The sequence below is a fragment of the Phaethon lepturus genome, unplaced genomic scaffold (assembly GCF_000687285.1).
Source record: "Phaethon lepturus isolate BGI_N335 unplaced genomic scaffold, ASM68728v1 scaffold52678, whole genome shotgun sequence".
NCBI classification, from domain to species: domain Eukaryota; kingdom Metazoa; phylum Chordata; class Aves; order Phaethontiformes; family Phaethontidae; genus Phaethon; species Phaethon lepturus.
The window spans coordinates 20336-29289 of NW_010558032.1; the positions used below are offsets into that span (position 1 = coordinate 20336).

The 8954-nt window shown below is 38.4% G+C and overlaps 1 long non-coding RNA gene across 1 annotated transcript; it reads right to left on the reverse strand.

Annotated features, from left to right (window-relative positions):
• Positions 1 to 498: 498 nt before the first annotated feature.
• Positions 499 to 4868, reverse strand: LOC104625312. Its single transcript, XR_738079.1, has 2 exons — positions 4684 to 4868; positions 499 to 1049 (listed from the first exon to the last, which is right to left on the reverse strand). It is a non-coding gene; the product is annotated as an uncharacterized LOC104625312 (long non-coding RNA).
• Positions 4869 to 8954: the final 4086 nt, after the last annotated feature.

Sequence of the window (8954 nt, forward strand, 5' to 3'; positions counted from 1 at the left end):
ACGCATTTCCAATGCTTAAGTTTTATGTTATAACACCACACTGATTATTCACTATTCTGCCTCTTTTGGGGAACTGCTGCAGGAATACTCTGTCACCTGTTGAATTTCTCCCTTTCTGAAGGAAAGGCAGTTGTGCTGTCCTCCTCTACAGGACAGACACTGTTACAAAATCCATTACACAGTGTGTATCTTAAAGTATGTTCCTTCCAAAAGGCATTATAATTAGCACTTAATATAACTGGATGAGCATAAAAGGACTATAGAATGTTAGAACAAATATAAAACCTTTCAAGTTTGACATCACGATAGAACTTTAAGAATCAGTGATTTTTTAAAATAAAGCTTTGTAAAAATAGATTCATAGTCAACATTTATGAATGGTCTGAAAAAAGACAGTATGGTGATTAACTGTGAGTTTCCTATCATCGTGATCTCCATGTAACAGTGTAACAGTCTGCCTACATATGACTGAAGAGAAAGAAGGATTTATACCAGCTTGATTTTAAATATGTTCTTATGTTTATTATATTTTGCTGCTCCACTCTCCTAAAATGGTGGCCTCAGGAAAAGCTGCTTTGGCAGGCAATTGCAAAGATTCCTGTGGAGAGGAAGTGAAAAGACTGGGCATACAAACAAGGGCTGCTGCCATGTTCAAAGCACTGGGGAGAGTTCATAGAGCAAAATGCAGTCCTAAGTAAATGGGTTTCAGGCAATTTCAGTGTTAAGATAACATCATTAGGAGTAGAACAGATTGTGCTCAAACCCTGCTGTTTATAATTAACACATTGCTTCCAAATACTCCAGGGTCCCTGGTAAATAGTCCTCTGCTCAGATCCACCCAGACCAATCAGAGTATTTTCATCAGGATCCATGCTGGGCCAGCACCTGTTTGGACAAATCCAAGAGAGCCAAAATACTCTTCTTTCTGGCCAGCTAAGTAGAGAGATGAACACAGCTTGCCTTAGTCATTGTCACAGTGTCCATATGGCCGCGAAGCTTGTTTTCACAAGAAATCGTACAAGTACTTTATTATGTCGAAGTTCACGGTCCTATAAACAAAAACACAGTATATTAGAGCAATCATCTTAACAGTGCTAAGACTTTAACCTGTTTGGAGACAGCACACGCGGGACATTCTGCACAAGCAAAATCAAGCAATATCCCCAAAAGAAATGCAATCAAGGATGAATAGATTTAACTTCTAGTGGTATTTACAACACCCATCTTCTGATTTTTTAAACTCTGTAAGATAGTAAAAAAGAAATAAAGCAGCTTTCTAGTAAAAACTGGAAGATTCTTATTTTGATCATTAAGCAGTAAAAACATATAAAGTTAATAAGATTATATCTTCATATGGTAAACACAATACTCTAGTTGGTGATGCAAAGCAGCAACCTTTTATGCTACTGAATGTTTTGTTCATCTTCCAAACCACCTGTTTTAGCATGTACTACGTAACTCCTTCATCTATACTCATTTGCAGTCTGCGTTCTTTCAGTCTTGACACTAGTTGACCCATGTTCATAGCTAAATTTGAAAAATCCAAGAATGCCACTCAATGGGATAGAAGATTTTAATGTATACTTTTGTACTTTAATGGCAGGAAGAATAAAACAGCAGTAGAATAAAACATATAATTATTTTTTTGTCTCTAAACTCATTCTGCTATACAATCTAACACTCAGACTTCGGGGTTTACTGTTTGAATAAATTACACAAATTACTGCATATAATGACAAGTATAAAATTAAAAAGTTTTTTTTTAAAGTATTCAATGATGCAAAAATAAATGCTCATAATGCTAAGTGAGATTAACTGACTGAATGTCTTATTTGTTAGACTACAATAATTTAATGTTCTCTGTTCACGTATCATCCTGTAACCCACTTTTCGAAAAGTTTCTATAAAACTTCATATTGGGCAGACAAAAAGTTTAGAAATCCCCAAGATACAGAATAAGAAATAATGTGTTTGAGTCTACTTAATAATTTTATCACTGGATTAAAGAAATTAACTGCCACTGTTTAGACTCACATGACATTGTGTCACTCAAGAGGAGTGCTTTAGTTACAAGGCTTTTGACAGAAACAAAATCACACACACTAACAAATGTTGACCTTATCAACTAAATGAAACACAATTGTCCTGTCATAACAACGGGGTTCATCAGAGACTGTATGAAAAGATCCATTACATCCAGCAAACATTAAGAGATACCTACTTCAGCTACAAGAAAATTTATGAACTTAGGTCTGAAATTCCTAGAACAGAAATGAAAAATTTCTAACAAAGAAACATCTAAACCTACCTTCAGCCAAACGTGTAAATACTACATGGTAAAAAGCATGGGAAAATCTCTGCAAAACCTGAATATATGCAACAGAACAGAGGCAGACACAACGTTCTGTGACACTAAAGAGAGACTGGGCATGGCCAGCGGTTATCATACTAAAAGCCATCAGGAAGAGACACTTAGTTTTCTACTCTTTTTAAAAAACAGGTGGCTTTGTTTGTTTGTTTGTTTTTAAATGCAAATTTCACTTTTACTTAAAAAGACACAGGAAAATGAAATGACAATCTCAACAGCTTGAATGGGGGTGGGGAGAGAGAGCGCATTGTTTTCTGTCCTGCTCTTTGCACTCTTCAGCCTTCCATTAGGAAATATGCTAAGTAGCACGGCTGAGACGGTAAGAAGGCTGAGGTACCTGAAGATTTTAGTTGAGTAACAAACTTATTTTAGTACTATTACAGTAACAGAGGAAAAACAATCACGAGATGGGCTGCTTTACTTGATGTGTATTTTGGTTAAAATGGCAAAGTAGTTCCCTCTCTGCGATAAATATAAACTCTCCCATGAGTGTTTACCATAGGCAGCTGCAAGACTATATAGCACAGCTAGAAATTGAAATTTCTTAAAGCACAGAAGATCATGCCTTTGCCTTCTAGCTAGCCCCATCAAGACAAGGGGGAAGTCCATTTCTCATGGGTTCATAAAACCTTGTATCTTTATGGATTGTCCTCCTTAAAGATTTAACAAAGACTGTGGATTGGAAAAGATACTTAATAAAAGAGGTGTAACAAAGGAACAAAGCAAGAAAAGAAAAAAGGGGGAACAGCAGAAAAGTAGAACAGGCCAACTTTAAAATCTGTCAGGTAATTTAAATGGCCCTATCTAGGCAGCATATAAACACATCCAAACTACTTGGGGGGGGTGAGGGGAAGAATTGTTTTCTTCCCCATAACATGCAGGAAAAGTCAGTCAAGATATATACACACACATCCGACCTAAAGGAAAGCAAGCCAAAACCCTACACCGTGCACTGAGGTTTGAAGCGATAGCATCTCTGACAACTACTTGCTTTGGTAAGCATAAGCTACGTAGCACAAGTTTTGGTCCTGTTTTCTGGCCATCTCTACCTTCTGGCTACTTTACCAGAGTCAATAAAACTTCCAAGGATGTTAAAGTTGCAAGGAGAGGGTCGTCACTTCAAGTATTTTAATTCAAGGACCCTCATGGTCAGTAGAGAGTTTGTGAACTGCTGTCTGTATTCACCGTAGGCGTTAAGAGCAGAGACAAGAACTTGGGGATGTCTGTACACACAACGATCAATGTTGCTGAGCAGATGGTCCCCTGTACTTGGTACCACTGGGAGCTTTTTCAGGGCATCATTCACAAGTGACTTTATTGCTGGGAATAGCGAATTGACATAGCGAAGCTGTAAAGATCCTGGCAGCGTGGTCCAGCCAGGCCAGAACCAGATGAATTTCCATTCTATGGCCTATCCAACTGCAAATTGGAATTAGTGTGTCTGTGGGGTTTACTGACAAGGCTATTGGACATTTAATAGCTCAGGAAAGCAACATGTGCACTGAGGTTATGGGATACAGTCTACACCACAGGTTCCTCTGAAGCCCCTCATTACAGAGAAGAGTTGGCCTTGAGACCATTTCTCCTCCTTTTCGCCACATGTCATTTCTGGTCTCTGTTCTGGCTATAGACTCTTTATCCAAGACCTGCTAATAAGCTGGCTGCAGCAACAGGTGTGAGGTACTGCTGCTAGCATTTCATAAAAATGAGACATAGGCTTGACTGTTGCCTATGTATTGCATGCATTTTGGCCTGTAATTTATCATCACCTCTCCTGATGGACCTGAAATTGTTCTTAGACTCCAAAACTGAAGACTCTGAATGAACAGAGACGCTGAGGTACCTACTTTCATTTACTGAATTAATTTGTATCAACTACAGATCACACAAGATAGACTCTGTGGGAGAATTCTTATAATCTATGTAGTTTTTATATTGTATGTACAACAAATACTGTTAAGAACTAAGTATCATTTCAGATTCAAATACCATAACGTGCCTTTTGGTAATGAAATGGACTGACATTTTAGAGCAGTATTTTTATATGAAGTCCCTGATCTTTATTAAGCACACAGACAGTATGTTACTGTAACACAAACTGCCACTGTAACATAAACATTATTTTCAAAACAGGATTGGACGATACTTACCTGAAGTTCAACACTTCTGATAAATAAGATTAATTCACTCATTCTTAGAAAACATTCACAGACTTACATTCTGGTCTGCGGAGAGCTATAGACTGAGCAAATACTGTATTTGAAGTCTCTTGCAAGTCAGCACATACAACAGTAAATGACCACTATTAGGCTCACCGGGCAATGGCTCTGATGAAGTCCAGAGATACAGTACATTTATACCGTGGTCCATCAAGCTGGTCATTATGGCCAACCACGGATAACAGCTGGAGAGTCACAAGAGAGGTGATCTACAAACAAGAGACATTAGTAATATTAGTAATTTTTGCTAACGTGAACAGCAGCGGCCAATTTTTATTTTTATTTTCCATTTGGCATCATTCTCATATTTCTCTGGGACGTCATTCATGCTCACTGGTTTTCACACGGTTCTGCAGCTAGCAAGCCCAGGAACATATATACCTTTTCACCACTACATTTTCGGCACAGGCAGTGAGAGTCACAGGCTAAACCCTTCATCCTTTGTATCAAGAGTTATCCCGGAGTTCTGATTAGAGAGAGAGCAGTGATGCGGGGAACAGGAATAATAGGCATGAGCTGAACATTTTCCAAATCTCTGCCTGACCACCAGGAGAGATTTCGATTCTCTTTCCTTTATACCTGAAGACCTCCTCTTGAACTTTCACACTCATTGGACATTCCTGTGCCAGCTCATACCACATTTTGAACAGATGGATGTATCACACTATTCCAGATAAAAAAAGAAGTTGAAGGTTGGGAAGGAAAGGCTGGAAGATTGCGTGCTTAAAAAAAGCAGGGCCTGAAAGCAGTGAAATTTGCCTACAAACACACATACAGTGTCTTGACAGAGCCATTGATTATTTTACCAAAATAGCAATGTACCAGCATATTTTTCACTATCTTCGTTCCTCCAAATGACAACTGCAGCATCACTGAAGTGCAGTCATGGGAAGTCACCATTCCGTGAAACCAGTCTGTTCTACCTCAGTCAGGGGAAAATGCTGGGGTGATTCCACTATCTCCCTACCTTCTCCAGCTCCCAGGCAAAAGGAGGAGGTAAAAGCAGAAAAGATGAAAAATTTTCCCTGGCCTTTGCTATAGATGCCATTGACAATTCAAGGCAACAAGGTTAAATTCTACAAAGAACTGGTATCTGACCGCAGTTCTACTTTTAACCATGACCTACCTCTGTGTAATGATAATAGCATAGTAAGGAATTTATGAAGAATAAATATATCAGGGGAGAGAGTGTCAGTTCAAACCTTCAAGGAAGCACACTGCTATAAAAAGCAGCAGCAAGTTCTTACCACTATCAATAATAAAAAAAAAAAAATCCTAACTCAGTGAACTTGGTCTTCAAATTTGTGACAGTTCTTGTAGGAGGTAGGAATAATTATTAAAATTTTCCCTTAAGTGGACATAGCATAAAAAAATTACACCTACCTGTAAAGAATAGAAAAAATTACGGTCACCAAGAATGAGGTGAATAAAGAATTTTTGTAACAGCCTGTGCCTAACTTTCTTTTATATGGCATTAGACAACAATAGTTTGGATGCCAGCATTCTGCAAAGTCTTTGGAGTTCAGTTAAGGAAAACTGGCCTACCCATATTCACAAAGACAAATTCCATTTACTTAATTCAGGTCTATACATTACATTAAAGAGTAGCACATGATTTACAAATTGTTAGCATTGACAGCATTTAAGAAAACTGAACTCAGTATACGGTCAATGGCTCAAAATCCAGTCCATGAATCACTTTGAGCATATCACTGAATTGGGATCAACCTCAAACTTGTTAGGTGTTTATTTTCTTAAAATACTCATGAGTTTGAGAACACGTTTTTCTACATTCTTCATTCAACAAAGTCCTTATTCAGTCAGCAAAGAAGCGTTATGGAGTAATCTGCTGTAACAATTGCTATTTTACACCCCAGTGCACCATTACTGGCAAATCACTTCTGCAATACATACTTGCAGCTGGCCTCACATTCAGAAATCACCAACGAAGGAATGGCAGCAGGCTCCTAAAAGTTCCAAATGAACACAGCAAAAGCCTGGGTAGTTTGAAACTGGACCCGTCTCAGTTGTATGTGGGATGTAAAAGTGACCTTGCTGCTGCACTGCAAATACTCCAGCAATACTTTAACAACAAATTTCAACCATTTTCTTTTCCAACTATCACCAAATGCTATGTAACACAAGGTCAGCAATGTACAATTTCTTACTAAAGGCTCACTCAATAAATCTGAAATAGCACCAGACTTGATACTAAGTTTCATTAATGTTTTTGACTCAAGACATTAACTCTAAAGACTCTATACAATATTGCAAGACAAATTAAGCTATTGGTCATGAGAGTAACACAAACTTACTTAGCAAACTGTAACCCTTTACTCATTTAACAAATCTTCTATTTATTTAGCTCAATAAAAATGTCATCACAGGGAATGAGTGTTGAAACAGTGAGTCCTAATCCTGAGATTGCTTAAAAAGACAGAAGTAGAGATGCATGCGGTTAAGAAACAGTTTTATCTCCAAAGAGGCTTGGAAGAGACAAAGAAAGAATACAACTAAGGGGAATAAATAGGGACCAGCTCCCCTACAAACTGCCAAACGTTAGAAGCTAAAATGTCTAACTTATGAGTCTTTGGAGCAGAATTCAAAACCTAGTTACAGATGCTAGTCTATAAATGGTGAAAGGTAGAGATCTCTGGAGGACAAATCCAAAAGCCTGCATGCTGAGGGGCAGCAGCCTGGAGCTCTGTCTGCACAGTTTTTCCAAGGGGTTAAGGGAGAATCGAAAACAGCAAGAGTTGTGTCACCCCAAAGCAATGACTTCATTTTTTCCTGCTTTATACAATATAGTGTGATTCTCCCGCTGATGAGTCAGCCACTAAACTGGGCAACACATGTATTTTTTGCAATAAATTGCTTTGTCAGAAGAGAAGATTTAGTTTTGGTAGAGGTGGAATTAAGTTCCTCAAATATTTTGCCCTGAACCACACTTTCTAGACCCCATTCATAAAAGGAAGATTCACCATTCCACCAAATCGTTAAGAAGTCTTCTAGGACACAGAAGGTTTGATTCCCTCCTGCCACAAGAGGTTTGAGCACCTCTTCGGTGAACATCTAACAGCTAGCTGGGGTGGGGGAAACAGAGGAAGGAAGAAAAAGCTATACAAAACCTGCTTTTGAAGCTGAGCTATTTTGCATTAAATTGCATCCATATAACAGTCTCTCTCTGTGCCTACTTTGGGCACTCACCCAGTAAAGCAGGATGCAGTGGAATGAAGTGGGTTTAAGACAGTGTACTTGTAGCAAAATTTAAAAGTTACCAATTTTCATGTTCTGTTAACTCTTAAGGTCCAAGTGCCACCTATACCTTAAGCACTGAAAAAATGTTATTACTTCAAGATTTCAGGTGTTGTAAAACTTTGCAGGCAATCTGTTCTTAAATGAAGATATGTCAGAAGTTTGAAACACAGTTAGGAAAAATATAAATGCAATGTCAAACTAATTGTACTTCTTAGCAAAAAAAAAAAACCTTTTCAAAGCTTTTTTTTTTTTTTTTTAAATACCATGGGTACAGTGGCTCCATTTCATTATCACAAAAGCTTGGGAAAAAACATCTGGCAAGAACAGACTAGAAACAAGCCAGAAAAACTGTGTGGGTGACATACGAAAGAATATTTATGGAGAATCTTTTGAACAAAACAAATTACAGTTGGAAGAAATATTCTAAAGCTATTCATAAAATTAAAGTTAGATCTGGTAATGATTTAATACCAGCAAAAGCTAATAAGTAAATGGAATTTCCTACAGGAATAACAAGAAAATCTGAAGATAAGTTACTGATCTGAAAGATGCGAAGAAACAGGTGCCACTGATATGTTTAAAAATAAGCCAAGTCTCATCTTTTTCTGAGATATATTTGTGCGAGAAACCTGCTGCTGAGAGCTTGGATGCAAGGTGAGAATAACCATAAAAGCACAGCTGAGAGTTGCTGCCAGTAGGAAATGACTGCTCAGATTGCTTCTGGAGATTCACTGGTCAAATATGGACATTGAAACCTCTGGAAAAAACAAAGCAACCCACAAGCCTTCCTTAAAGGCTGCTTTTTTCCTGCCAGCCTAGACTAACAGATGGGCTTTGCATCATTCCCCGAGCAGACACAAAGACCGGCTTTGTCAGCACACGGCTGCATGGAAGCGAGGATTCCAGAAGTGAGGGCTGTCTGCTGAGAAAGGCCAGGCTCTTCCCAAGGACACCATGAGAAGCCAGAAAACATATGCGGAGGTGCAAAACATAAGCAGAGTTAGGACCCAAGATACAGTGAAACACATGGTTTGTTTGGGTAAGCAGTGATTGATTATCACAGGAAAGAGTCCGGACAACATGTGTACTGCATCTCAAATCCATAGGAT